The sequence below is a fragment of the Vulpes lagopus genome, chromosome X (genome assembly GCF_018345385.1).
Source record: "Vulpes lagopus strain Blue_001 chromosome X, ASM1834538v1, whole genome shotgun sequence".
Classification (NCBI taxonomy): Eukaryota; Metazoa; Chordata; class Mammalia; order Carnivora; family Canidae; genus Vulpes; species Vulpes lagopus.
Window position 1 is genome coordinate 89,406,558 of NC_054848.1, and position 13,404 is coordinate 89,419,961.

At 37.8% G+C, this 13,404-nt stretch overlaps 1 pseudogene; it reads right to left on the bottom strand.

Moving 5' to 3' along the window:
• Positions 1 to 4,114: 4,114 nt before the first annotated feature.
• Positions 4,115 to 6,533, bottom strand: LOC121482633 (annotated as a pseudogene).
• Between the last annotated feature and the right edge of the window lie 6,871 nt (positions 6,534 to 13,404).

Below are 13,404 nucleotides of genomic sequence, written 5' to 3' on the forward strand. Positions count from 1 at the left end.
GTAGAAACCATTGATTGGAGACCCATGAGCACTAGCAGGTGCTCTGGTGCCACCTTATCTGGTCCCCAGAAGGTCTCTGCCATCTTAGGAAATTTGGAATCTGAAACATATCTTTACTTGTAAGCTTGTAAGTGGGGTTACATATCCATAGGTTCTTTGGCTAGTCCTGCTGTGCCTGGGGGCAATATGACCTCTAGTGTTCATTCTTTCATCTGGACAAGATGGATTCCTGCTTCAAGAGTACTCACCAACAGGAGCCAGGAGAAAGACTTATATAGGGAAAGTAAGGAAGCAAAACAGGAAAATATTTGATTGGCTATAGCTTAAACCCTAGTTAGCTGTTTGTGATTCGCTGTCCTTAGTGTGTTGACTTTGTAGCACTTACTGGCTTAGATTTTGGTTTGCTTACATGGGATGCCCTGGCATTTTATTTATTTTTTCATGAGAGACACACAGAGAGAGAGGGGCAGGGACACAGGCAGAGGGAGAAGCAGGGCCTGTGCATGGAGCCTGACGTGGGACTCGATCCTGGGACTCCAGGGTCATGCCCTGGGCCGAAGGCAGGCACTAAACCACTGAGCCACCCAGGGATCCCCTGCCCTGGTATTAAAACCACCTCAGTCTAATGGATTCCTTGTTTAATTAATTTAGCACACCTTTGATTGATGCTTTAACATTCCAGACCTTTTCCATTAAATAAAACTCACGCTAATACAGCCAAACATTCTTAATTGCTTGAAACTACTACAACATTCACCTTTTTTTTTAACATTCACCTTTTTTATCCATATAACCAGCTGTCCTACATCTTGCTAAAATTCACAAAAGTTTGAGGTAGCAAGTTTCAAATTGGTGGAAATTTGGGATTTAGTGAGTCATTAGACATCACACCTCATTTCCTTACTAAGTAGACATAGAAGAAACAAAGAATTTTGTCTATTCATCAGATGTGCATTTTATTACTGGCTTTATCCTGAGCAGGAACATCCAGAGCAGGAAATTGGCACTTAATCACATTGAATAAGAAGAGATTGAAGTTCTGGAAACTCTTCTTTGGCTACTTATCTGGATACCATGTAAATCCTATAAAATTATTCATTTGGAGCTTGGAAAATAAAATTTCATTTTTATATTCTAACACAGTGAATACTTTTTTTAATAAAGATTTTATTTATTTGAGAGAGAGAGAGATCAATCGATCACAAGGGGAGAAGGAGAGAGAAGCAGACTCACTGCTGAGCAGGGAGCCTGATGTGGGGCTTGATCCCAGGACCCTGAGATCATGACTTGAGCCAAAGGCAGACACTTAACTGACTGAGCCACCCAGGCACCCCCACAGTGAACACTTCTTAATTTCATTAACAATAATTATACTGGAATTAAATTGCTTATTTGTCTATCATGGCTCATTATAAGTTATGCTCTTAATTTGAAAAAATGGACGCCCTACTTGTAGGCATTGAGCCAGAGCGCCAAAAGCATTTTCTTTACAAGAAAACTGAATAAACAATTGAAGGAACCATAAGGTCAGGATAAAGGTAGGTAAATATAATTTTACCTGGACACTATATTCACTTTTTGAAAATGCTGTTTTGTTTTAATTAGTGACACATTAGGAAAGATTGCTAAAATATTTTTTCCCTTATTATCATCTTAGTGCCCACACAAAACAGTCGTTTTCAGTACCTGAGTGCCAGGAAAGTTCAGTTTCAACCAGTAATTTTCAAAGACCTAAAAATCATAGAGAAAAATGAATCTATTATTTCTGTAACCACCTGAAAACTTCAATACATAGTAATACTACTTTTGAAAATGTTCTCTTGCAAATAGGAATTGATGACAGTTTAGCTGTGTTTTAGATTAACAGTCTTTGTGTATGCATATATGTATACATGGAGGGGGTGTGACTTTTGGAACAGATAGTTTGCAAATACTTCACCATTAGCACAGCAATATCAGATCAATATACAACTGAAGGAATTGGAGCCTGAAGGGGAGCAGAATTTGCCACCCAGAAATATGCCTCTTTGACATAGAATTACTTTAAGCTGGTTATTTTTAAGAAACAGCTGACATAGGAGTAGCTCTGAAAACCTGGTAGAAGTTATCCTTTTATAAGAGAATTTTTTTCAACTTCAATTTTTTTCAATTGTATCGTCAACCATTTTTAAAATAATTTTTCATCATGATAAATATACTCAATAATTCCCATCCTCTAGTTCCCCCATCCCCCCATCCACTTCCTTCTGGTAACCATCAGTTTGTTCTCTACAGCTAAGAGTCTGTTTCTTGGTTTCTCTCTCTCTCTCTTTTCTCTTTGCTCATTTTATTTGTTTCTTAAATTCCGTGTAAGAGTGAAATCATATGGTGTTTGTCTTTCAGACTGACTTATTTCACTTAGCATTATACTCTTTAGCCCTATCCATGTTGCTGCAAATAGAAAGATTTCATTCTTTTTTTTAAAGATTTTATTTATTTATTCATGAGAGGCACAGAAAGAAAGAGAGACAGAGAGAGAGAGACAGACAGACAGACAGAGAGACAGAGACCTAGGCAAAGGAAGAAGCAGACTCCACGCAAGGAGTCCTATGTAGGACTCTGACTCAATCCCGGATCCCGGGATCACACCCTGAGCCAAAGGTAGACGCTCAACTGCTGAGCCACCCAGGTGTCCCTCTTTTTTTATGGCTCAATAATATTTTATTGTGTGTGTACCACATCTTTTTTGTCCATTCATCTATTGATGGACATTTGGGCTGTTTCCACAGTTTGGCTATTGTAAAAAATGCTGCAGTAAACATAGAGGTGCGTGTATCCCTTTGAATTAGTATTTTTGTATTTTGGGGGTAAATACCCAGTAGTGCAATTACTGGATCATAGGGTAGTTCTATTTTTAATTTTTTGAGGAGCATCGATACTGTTTTCCACAGTGGCTGCACCAGTTTGCATTTCCACCAACAGTGCACCAGGATTCCTTGTCCTCCACATCTTTGCCAACATTTGTTGTTTCCTGTGTTTCTGACTTTAGCTATCTTGACAGGTATGAAAGTAATCTCTCGTAGTTTTGATTTCCTTTCCCTGATGATGAGTAATGTTGAGTATCTTTTCGTGTGTCTGTTGCTCATCTCTTTGTCTTTGGAGAAATGTGTGTTTGTGTCTTCTGCCCATTTTTAACTGGATTATTTGGGGGGGGGGGGTTTGAGTTGTATCAGTTTTTTATATTTTTTTAGATACTAACCCTTTATCAGATATGTCATTTGCAAACATTTTCTCCCATTCAGTAGGTTGCCTTTTATTTTGTTGCTTGTTTCCTTCACTGTACAGAAACTTTTTATTTTGACGTAATCCCAATTGTTTTTCTGTTTTTATTTTCCTTCCCTCAGGAAACATATCTAGAAAAATGTTGCTATGGCCAATGTCAGAGAGATTACTGCCTTTGCTCTCTCCTAGGATTTTTATAGTTTCAAGACCCACATTGAAGTCTTTAATCCATTTTGAGTTTATTTTTGTGCATGATGAAACAAAGTCGTCTGGTTTTCTTTTGCATGTAGTCATCTAGTTTTCCCAACACCATTTGTTAAAGAGACTGCATTTTGCCCATTCCTCCTTTGTCTAAAATTAATTGATTATATAAATGCGGGGTTATTTCTATGTTTTCTGTTCTATTCCATTGATCTGTGTCTATTTTTATGCCAGTACCATACTGTTTTAATTATTACCACTTTGTAATATAACTTGAAATCTGGAATTGTGATGCCTCCAGCTTTGTTTTTCTTTTTCAAGATTGCTTTGGCTATTTGAGGTCTTCTGTGTTTCCATACAAATTTTAGGATTGTTTGTTCTAGTTCTGTTGAAAAATACTGTTAGCATTTTGATAGGAATTACATTAAATATGCATATTTCTTTAGGTAATATGGACATTTTAAAAAATATGTTTTCTTCCAGTCCATGAATATGGAATGTCTTTCCATTTCTTCATGTTGTCTTGAATTTCTTTCATCAGTGTATATAGTTTTTAGAGTACAGGTCTTTTACCTTTTTGGTTAAGTTTATTCCTGAATATTTTATTGTGTTTTTTTTAACACCAGATAATCAATTTCTTAAAAAGGTTGATTTAAGCATCTGCAATAGCAACTTCAATTTTGACTCCTGGCTGAATACTGATGGGAGTAATCTGCTTACAAATCTCAGAAGGAATGTGCAAATCAATGAGTCACGTGTGGATCCTCATCTGAAAATGATCCCAATTATTTAAACCTTCTTTCACCACAAGGAGTTTTTCTTATAGTGATTCTCAGGGTCTTGGTAGGCATCCAAACTGGTCCTCTCACTTTGAGATTCTTTTCCTTTGTGCTTCTGATCAAGTTAGCACATACTTTCTCCAAAGATTTTTTGTTGTGGCTGCTTAAAGTAATTCTAGTTTTATGAATCACCATCTCTGATTCCATGGTGTCTTCACAGTGTCTTTAAAAGCTATGCCTTTAGCACAGCTTCCTCACCAACTTGTTCCTCAGTGAAAGCAAACAGCAGTGAGTCTGAAACAAGAGTGGGGTGTCCAGAACTCTACTATAGCTATGACCATGTCTTCCTCAAAGAGCTGAATATTTTATTGTTTTTGGTGCAATTGTAAATGAAATTGTTTTCTTATTTTCACTTTCTGCTCCTTCATGATTAGTGTATAGGAATACAACAGATTTCTGTACATTGATTTTGTATTCTGTGACTTTACTGGATTTATTTATCAGTTCTAGTGGTTTTTTGGTGGAGTCTCTGGATATAATATCATGTTATCTATAAATAGTGAGAGCTTTACTTTTCCCTTACCAATATGGATGCCTTTTATTTCTTTAAGTTGTCTGATTGCTGTAGCTAGGACTTTCAGTGCTACGTTGAATAAAAGTGGGGAGAGTGCTAAGATAATTTTTTATTTCTTCTTTGATTTCTTGGTACAAGAAATACAAATACATTTGTATTTATAAAAGGAATCTTCATTTGTAAGGGTGTCTCTCTCTCTCTCTGTACCAGGAAGAAAAGGATAACTAAATCTCTGGAAACTCTTAACAGTGGAGAAGGCAGCAACTTAAATTTGTATAACAACCATATCTGCCTTTACGGTGCTTTTCCTGGTAACTTCCCATAACTGGCTCCCCACCCCCACCATCTTCCTTTGTTTTTAGCTGGAGCTGGATTTAAGGTGGTGGCTTAGACCTTTTTAGGAAGCTATAAGATTTTCCTGGGTATCTGTTATGTATACAGGAGGTATGCATGTTATTAATCTTCTGTTTGCTTTTCTCCTATTAATCTGTCTCTTACTATGAGAGAGGAGAGTTGCTCAGTCAAGAACCTAAAAGAATAGAAGGAATATTATTCTTCCTCCTTCATAGCCATAGAACCAAAACCATGAAACAAGGAAGTGATTCAGGAGTAATGTGGAGATTCAGGACTACTGTAATCAAAATAAATCCTTTATTGATACTCTAGTAAGGAAGGATTATATATTCTAGTTACAACCTGATAGGGAAATTAAAATCCTGCCAGCAATAGAGCGCTCTGTATGAATAAAGAAAAGAGAAATTTAACACAATTTAATATTGCATAAGCATTATCACATTCACATGCATGTAAGGTAGCACAACAGTCTGGACAGACTTACACAGTCTGGAGAGAATTTCATATAAATTTATACCTTAAAATAGAAAGAAGAACAATGAAAGGTTATCTCCTCAAGAGATGTATAGATGCACTGTGGTATTGCTTGTATATCTCCTGAAAGACTTAATTTCAAAAGTGTCTGCTTATATTTCCAAAGGTCAGAAAATATGTGAGTTGAATTATATAATCAAAAGAGTTAGTCTCCTCTTCAGTCATTTCAACTTTCAAGAGATATCCTAAGGGCAGAAGGATCGTCAAAGAAAATTTCTTCATTGTACCCTTATAATCTACATTTGTAACTTATGATTCTTTTTATTGTTTAAGTGTATTCATATGTGTTTACTATTTATAAAATTTATCTGTTAAAGTATGTCATTCTACCGAGGGTTTAGTTCTTTTCAACTAACATCTGTCCACATTACTAGGAAGATCTAATTCCTGTGTTCTCCTTTCAGGTATTCTTTCACGAGTGTAGGCATTGGTTCAGAATGAGTTGCCCCAAGATGTGCCACTTTGGCATACAGATTACTTCAAACTGAAAACAAATAAGGTGCAAAAGAATCAGGAAGAAACTTTTATCTTCCCTCCTAACTGCCTAAAAGAGTTTAGATGGAAGACTTGCTCCAGAGAACAATCACTATAGATAACTACATTATAATATGAACTAGGGATGGCAGACAGAAATTTAGTAAAGTCTGGTAAAATTCCTCTCTGTATTTCATTTTTTCTGTGTTGCCTAGCAATCATTAGTTTACCAAGCATTTACTCTTGTTCATCTTCTTGTAAATTGCTTTCCTTCCCTTTGAACTCCCAGACTCCTAACCCCTTCTTCTTAGTTCAGGATGACACACCTCATTTTGTCTACCTTTGGAACCATTCATGTTTACGTGTATTCCCCAGAGTTAAGTCATTAAATTTGATTTTTTTCTGTTGATCTATCTCATTTCAATTTAATTCTTAGACCAGCCAAAAGAACCTCTAAGAATAGAGGTTATTTTTCTTCCCAACACAAGCATATATCAAGAGGGCAAGAATGGAGGCAGGAGGGACTCCTGGCTGGCTCAGTCAGTAGAGCATGTGACTCTTGCTCTCAGGTTTTGAATTCAAGCCCCATGTTGGGCATAGAGTTTACTTTAAAAAAAAATAGAGGTAGGAAAATCTATGGATATGTTTGGCTGAAAGGAAGCATTTTCTTAAAGCCTTGATACAGTCTACCATGTCACAAACTTTTAGCCATACTTGCTCAATAAGAGAATATAATAAAGGATAAAGGCAGCCTGTTTTGCTAGAATTGCTCAAGACAAATATCAGAAACTAGCAAAACCCTAGACAAATGTATGGTATTTGTTGTGAAAGTCACACTTTCATCATTAAACTGAATCAGCCCTGGACATGAGAGCAAACAGGCTAAACTATTAGATTTTTCTGAATGACAGAGATTCTAGGCAGTTTGTAATTGGCCCTTATCAGTAATATTATTTTGGTACATATAATTCTAAATCTCAGTTCCTTTTTCTCAAAACAGAAAGAAGATGAAAGAGAGATAAAGACCTGTCTAGTGCTCTTCTTTCCCCTTTAGAGCTATAAAAGATTCTGAGTCTCTTTAAAATAATAGTTGTTGGGGCACCTGGGTGGTTTGGTCAGTTAAGCATCTGCCTTTGGCTCAGGTCCTGTTCCCAGGGTCCTGGGATTGAGCCCTTGGTTGGACTCCCCACTGGGTGGGGAGCCTGCTTCTCCCTCTCCTTCTGTCCCTCCCCCCATTTGTGCTTGCTTTCTCTCATGTGCACATATACTCTCTCTCTCAAATAAATAAAATCTTTTAAAAAGTAATAGTTATTACAATAGTTATATCTAGGGATACACAGATATAATATACCTGGATTATATCTGTATATAATATATCAAACAAGATGTTTGGCAGTGTGCCTCATGGTGGCTTTGTGGGAAAAAAAAGTGAGCTGGGTAGCAGAATTTTTTGGAATATCTGGAGGTGGTTGGGTCACTATATCTTAAGAGAATGAGCAGTAGTTCAGTGTCAAATTGAAGGGAGGTGTCTTGCTGAAGAGCTTTGATCTTGATAATCCCATTTTACACTTTTATCAGCAATCTGAAGACAAATATAGAAGAAACACATTAAATTTGTAGGTAACATAAAATTTAAGATGCTTGGTAACAGAATTAAGATTCAAAAGATTTTGGACAGACCATAATGATGGGCTAAAACTAAAATGAAATTCAGTAAGGATATACATAATATCAAATACAAATAAAAACAAATCCTGCCTTTATTGAGAAGAGACTTTATTCAAAAGGGTTATTGAGGGTATGAGGGTAAGCTAATGCAATGGGGAAGGGGAACTATTCAAACAAGGAGAAGGCTGTGACCATAAGATCTCTGAAGCATCTCAAGGGTTAAGTAAAAAGTTTTCTTTTATAGAGATGTGTAAACAAAGCTGGAAAGGTGTGGGGAAGTACGTTGAAAGGGTGGCATGATCATATCATAGATCAGATAGGGTTTTACCCTGGGGCCTGCCTATTTATACCTGCTCAGGTTGAGGGTAGGCCAGCCTTCAGAGGCCTAGGGGAAGGACAGAGTATGAACAAAAGTTTGGTTAGCAAGTGTTTTGTTCCAAAACAAGACAGGGAGTTCATCTGATTATTTATGAGGCAAAGAATGGAACTTTTGAGGATCTGTGTCTGGTCGTGCCATAGATAAACTAGCAGGACATGTGTGAATCTTATCTAAGTCATATGGGAAAGGATAATTCTTCACAATAAGATGTTTTATGAAACAAGGAAGTGGTAGATTCCTTTAACCTTCTATTTTCCGGGAGCACAGGGCTCAGGTAAAATGCAATATTGTCATAAGTTCTTTCATTAAAGGTCAAGGAATTATGGTATCAAGGAGAGGATGAGGGTCTTTTGGCTTAACAGTATGAAAAACAGAGATTTTTAGTTGTTATGTCCCATCATGTGATGTCCCATCATATGACCTGTGGCAGGATGGGTGGGGTGGGATAGGATTTTAGGTCACATTGATAGAAGTCTATCAAGTGGGAGGATTAATAGTCTACTGTGGAGATTGTGCTGAGTAAAATACATGTAGAGCAAATTATTCAGCTCTGTATATGCATGTGGCAGTGTTTTACACAGATTCTAAATTTAATTCTTACATTATCTCTTTCTGAAATAAATAGACCTATCTTCAAATATTTGAAGAACTGTCATATGAAAGTGGGATTATATGTATATCTGTAACGGAAAATTTTAGTATGTTTGACTTCATATTGCTTCTATTTCCCTTGCTGCTGTGACCTATAGGTTAGAAACTTCTGCTTAGCCCTGCAGGTAGGGATATTAATCATCTAAGGAATTTTGCTTACAGCTAAGATTTACAAAAACTTCTTACCCAAAATCTACCTCACCTGAAGAGATAAGGAAATAGCCAGAGCAGTCATCATCCCAATTCCTAAAGATTGAGGGATGATCATAACTCATGGGGGAATTGAAACTGTGCCTTTTATGATTAATGAGGCAGAAACTAGCAGAAAATTTAAAGCTTGATTTTCAGAGAACTATTTCTTCCAATCAGCTATTGTGGTTTTTTTTTTTAAAAGATTGATTTATTTGAGTGGGGAGGGGCAGAGGGAGAATCCTCAAGCAGACTCACCACTGAGCATGGAAGCTGACATGGGGTTCCATCCTTGGAATACTGAGATGATAACCTGAGCTGAAATCAAGAGTCAACTGCTTAACCAACTGAGCCACAGGTGGCCCAGCTATTGTGTCTTTTCCGACCCCACTAACAAACTCACTAGCTGTCTCTGTAGAAGCCTGGACTTAAGGTCAACTGATATGGTTCCAGCCTATGAACAAGCAAGGTCTTGCATTCCTTACTCGAAATAACAAGCCCAAGACTCCATCCAGTTTATAATAGCTCTCAGAACATGCCCATAGCCCTTCTCCTTGTCCTAAAATAACCTCTGAAAGTCAGGGGCTGAATTTTTCTATATTCTGATGTTAAGTTTTCACCCCAAAGTGAACATGGGATATATGTTACATGTATGTTCCCTCAGTGTGCATGGTCCATTTCTCCTCATGAATAATCATGAGTTTTTCCACCCTTTTCATCAATATATATGTAATCTTAACCTCTAGGGTTATAAAAAACATGTTCTCTCCCCCTTCAGGGAGGCATATTTGAGGCTTGTCCTCCCATTGTTGTGCTGAAGATTGCGAATCCAAGAAACCACCAAGGAGCCGACACCAATGCAAGCATAGGAGGGTTTATTTACAAGCTCGAGCTTGGGTCCAAGTGTACCGACATAGCGGAGCAGGGACTTGGACCTCTAAGTGGGTTACAGCTGGGCTTTTTATAGGCTGGTCTAGGGGATTTTCAGAAGGGGTGGAGGAATTTCTCAAGTTCTGTTTACATTCTGATCTGGGGCTTTCAAGGGCATTGAGCTCTGTTCTCATTCTAATATGGGACTTTCTACCACGGGCATGGGCTCTGTTGTCTTTCTCATATGGGATTCTCTGCCAAGGGCAATTCTGAACTCTGTTGTCTTTCTGATATGGGATTCCCTGCCGAGGACATTGAGGACATTCTACAGTTTTTCCCATAAAGTTCAGCTCTTATTCACAGGGGCCTAAGATGGCTGTACTTGTGCTAATGCTAAACTTTAGGTGGGATGGCCTTTTAATTTTTCTCGGCCTCCACACCATCTCCTTTGGTTACCTCTCAGATAAACTCTTTTCTTGCTGCATACTTAATGTCTCGGTGACTGACTTTGCTGCACATTGGGCACATGGACTTGGGTTCAATATCTTTTATAGTTTCTGTGGGTGGAAGTAAAGTCAATGCATAGGAGTTATGGAAATAATAGCAAACTAACAGCAAATTTCTGCTCAACGAAAGGAAGACTGTTACATTTCCTTCTCCAAAGGACTTCCAATCACTCAAAATATTCAAGCATAAACTGAATATTCACCAAGCCCAGATGTTGTAGAAGGGGTTCTTCGGATGAGAAGTCTGGTCTAACTTCTTAGTTCCCTTTCTAATTCTGTGATCCTGCGATTCTCCTAATTGACCTATCTAATAATGATTCATCCTTCTTTGAGAGACTCTGTCCCTTCAACTTTGCAGAGAGAGTCCTCCTTAGAAATACCAAGTGATTATGACAGGACAGTATTAGCTTTGGGAAAGTGCATGTCACCCTAGGTAATAAATGATCAAAGACCTGAGACGTTAGAGACTGTCTCCTAGCTTCCAGTCCCTGTCTCTCTACATTTTAGGTACTCTTGTCCTCCAGAACTTATAAAAACTGTGCTGTTCCTTTGTCACCCTTGATTTCTTTCTTCTCAGCCTAATTAAACATCTGTGTTTATTTCCATAGTCAATAGCCCCTATTGTTGGTCACACGTGTGTTGGTCACACATGCACAGACAGGCTATAACTGGGCTATAAGCACTGTTTTTCTGATCAAAATGTTTTTTCTTTGCAAGGTAGGAGATACTTACCTCAGCCTCACAACCAAGGGTAATAATCTTTGTGTAGGTCATAGTTTCTCCTGAGAATCTTAGAGAAACACAGAGACAATTAGTCCCCGACAACACTTCTATGTATATTGTAGGGGAGGAAAAAATCATTTTCTTGTACTTTTCTAAATTCTTAGATGGGGATCCTATAATACAAGACAGAACAACTAGAGAAAAATGTTTATTAACACATATATCTCATATATACAGGGGAGATAGCCAGGAAAAAGAGGTGGCTTAAAATTTGGACTTGGGGCACCTGGTGGTTTAGTCAGTTAAGCACTTGTCTTCTGCCTTTGGTTCAGGTCATGATCCCAGGATTCTGGGTTCAAGCCCCACATCGGGCTCCCTGCTCAGTCGGGAGTCTGCTTCTTCCTTTCCCTCTGCTGTTCCCCTTGCTTGTGTGTGCTCACTCTCTCTGTCAAATAGATAAATATAATCTTAAAAAAAAGAATTCTTTAAAAAAAATTTGGGCTTAAATATCCTCACTGGAAAACATAAAAAGAACTTCAACAAAGCAATACAAGAATGGACAACTGAATAAAAAAGTGGGCAAATAATGCAAACAAACAATTCACAGAAAATAAATAGAAATAGCCAATGAACACATTAAAATATGTACAGGCTAATTTAACAAGTTAAGAACCAAACAAGCCTCAGTAGTTGAAGGGAAATGGCATAGTCAAGAGCACAGGTGGACTGGCTGGAACAGCATTTGGCTTTATATCAAAAAAAGTCAGCTACACCCTTGGAGGAATTATTATCCTCAATTCCACTGCATTCATGAAGCAATACTGCTAGCTACATGGGGTTCTTGATTTACAGATATTCTCCTAAATTTCTAGGCTTGATTTACTGAGGGCTCAACTAAAGTAAAACATTATGGTGTCTATTGAGCCACTACTGATGTTCAGTCTTAGTTCCAGCTACTTAAAAACAAAAGTGAATGTGGTTACTCCATTCAGTGGACAGAACTCAAGGTAATCTTAATATCTGTGGCCAACATGACCCTTAATGAATCTTTTTTACATTTTGGGCTGCTGCCAATGTCCCAGGTATCTGGTCTACCACTTAGAAGATTACCGACTGGTAGATGAAAAACTTTGGCCACCCATTTGTGACCTTTAAGTCAAAACTACCATGTTATACTTTCCAAGAAATCTATAGTCTGACAATAGTTTGCTTTTTGTCATAAAAGTCATCCAAAAATGAGCTGGTGATCATGGTATTTGATTCACATTCATGTCCTTAAGTATCTTTAGGCTGCTGGCATCATTGAGAAGTAGAATGTATTTTTAAAAAATCATCTAAAAATTATTTCTGACTCTACCTATCTTATCTCTTCCTGGTCCATATCTTTTAGTAAGATAATTTGGTTGCAGAATATAGTATTGGGACAGAAAGATTCCCTTACTCTATTCTAGGTTCTTTGGTCTGGTAATTATTTCTAGCTATCTATATATCTATATCTATATCTATATTTTAAGATTTTATTTATTTATTCATGAGAGACACACAGAGAGAGGCAGAGATATAGGCAGAGAGAGAAGCAGGCTCTCTGCGGGGAGCCTGATGCAGGACTCAATCCCAGGACCCCGGGATCATGACCTGAGCCAAAGGCAGGCGTTCAACCGCTGAGCTGCCCAGGTGTCCCAGTCTAGTAATTATACTGAAAAAACAAAAACAGATTAACAGGAGAAAAACAAATTTAATTTCATACATGTGATAGACTAATAAAATTATGAGACCATAAGGCAGTCGGGCAATTGAGCCTTCCATAACACCCTGAGGGGTCTGGGGACACAAAGGGGAGGAAGGCCATTTGCAAGAAGGTAAGAAGAGATGTTTGGGAAACAAAGGTTGCCCTGTTGTGCAGGTAAGTTTCTCATGTAAAAATGTGTCTCTAGCAATATCTCTCTTCCTTGTACAGCCCTCCCCCTCCCTTTCCAATGTAAATTTAGGCAGTTGGGGAGAGGTAAAAAGCTTTTCCTGAATCTGGTAGGTTTAGATTGGTTTTAGTTCAAAATAATCCCCATGCCAAAGTGACATATTTTAGGGTGGTAACTTCTGCTCTCTTTCAGTGGCCATTCCAGAATAGGTTGATCTATTGGTTTCCTCCTGGGTTATAGTCAGAGAAAAGGGAAGAGAAAATTTATAAAACTATTTGGAAAATTCAGGATTCTTCCCTGACCATTCTTGGCATTATGTGTCTTT